At 45.7% G+C, this 1,728-nt stretch overlaps 1 pseudogene; it reads left to right on the top strand.

The window, feature by feature from the left end:
- Positions 1–201: 201 nt before the first annotated feature.
- On the top strand, positions 202–814 carry LOC115522922 (annotated as a pseudogene).
- The last annotated feature ends 914 nt before the right edge of the window (positions 815–1,728 follow it).

Here is a 1,728-nt window from a genome sequence, read left to right as displayed (position 1 = left end):
AGAGAGAGAGAGAGAAAGGAAGGGAGGAAGGGAGGGATAAAGGCAGGAATGGAGGGATGAAGGAAGGAAGGAAGGATGGAAGGAAGGAAGGAAGGAAAGGAAACACTAGAAATTTTATAAAGTATGGCCTCTGTTACACAGAGGGGAAAAAAAAAAAAAAAAACAACATGACTGGATTCCATTGGATTCCATCCTGCTTTCCTAGAGCTCAATGAAGAATAAATAAAATAGAGATATACAAGAATTTGGCATCTATAAAAAAGCAAGATGAAGCATAAAAGGATAAGTAGGAAAAAGAAAGCACAACAGAAAAACAGAGACGTCGGGAAGCCTAAGACGACCCTCATCCAGATCGCCTTCCCCTAGAAGGTGAATTTCCCCGCTCATGAAGACTGGGCAGTCATTCTCCATCTCATCTACACAGAACCAAGATTTGCCCCGGGAGGGGGTGGGGGGGGAGGCGGTGGGTGGTGGTGGTGGTGTAATCCTTCCCTAGCCGCTGAAATGAAGAAGACGCCAGAGCTCCCAAAACCTTGGGTGAAAGTTAAAGAAACTTCAGTGCAAGAGGCCACCTCTACTAGTAACATCCTAAAAGTTCCCAAACCTGAACATGTATCAGACTCTAGAGAACCTTCTTGGGGTTGGGGGGTGGGGGAGGGGAGTAAAGAAAATTGTAAAAATGAAAAGGACAAACATACTTACTTGACCACGTTCCAAATTGAACTCCCAAATGCCTTCTAAGTCTCCTTCTCATTCTCAATAGAGCCAACACCATAGATCCCAATGAAGATCAGTGACTCAGGAGGTGGCCTAGCCCACCAACGAGGCCATTTCTCAAAGAACTCCACAGGACAGGTGTCTCCTCCACCAGACAGGCGTCTCCTCTATCAGACAGGTATCAACCAACCACAAGGCATAACAAGAGAGATCTCCAATGAAACAAAAAGATGCTTATCTGCAACCTTTTCTGGGAACAACATACTGTCCTCCTTTTATGTCACCATCAAGGAAACCTCCCACAAGAATATCCAGTCCTCCCGGTAAAACTAACAGGTTATCTTCCACAAGTCTTCCAAGAAGGTGCCGGCTGTAACCTTCAGCAACTCCCCCGCCAAAAACGTTTCCCTCAGCACTGTACAATCCAACTACACAAGAAAAAGACGGGCTTCTGTCTCTCCAGACAGAACTTGAAGTAAAATGATAAAACTTAAAGGAACTGAGAAAAGACAAGTCCTTTACCAGCACTCAAACCTAGAAAAGTAGTTGTCGAAACAAACAAACAAACAAAAAAAAAAACAGTTAAAGAGAAAGTAGAGTGATACAAGCAGCAGCAGATTCGGTTCAAGACGCAAAGATGGCCAACAAAACTAGCAGCCTTTATATGACTCAGGCTCTTTCTCTCAGCAACTTGCGACTCATGAGGTCCCATGTGAATTATAGAGACAGGCAGGCTGCAGAAACACCCTCCTTCCCAGGGTGCCTATCCACGAAAGTGCCGGAAAGAGATTTCCCTTGCTGCAGAGGGGGGAATTGCCGTTACTGCTGCATCAGAGGGCAACGTTTTTCCTCCTTCTTTCTTCCCCTTTCTCTCCCTTCTCCCCCATCTCCTCTCCCACATGCGTGCTCACCTTCCCCAAGAAGACACTCATTCTAGAACACAGAGGATATATTCTCCAGAGAAGAACCGTCTCCGCCCAACCTCCTAAACAAAAGCATCACTCTCGGATC

Source organism: Lynx canadensis, chromosome C2 (assembly GCF_007474595.2).
Source record: "Lynx canadensis isolate LIC74 chromosome C2, mLynCan4.pri.v2, whole genome shotgun sequence".
Taxonomy (NCBI): Eukaryota; Metazoa; Chordata; class Mammalia; order Carnivora; family Felidae; genus Lynx; species Lynx canadensis.
This window is presented reverse-complemented; position numbering and strand designations above follow the sequence as displayed.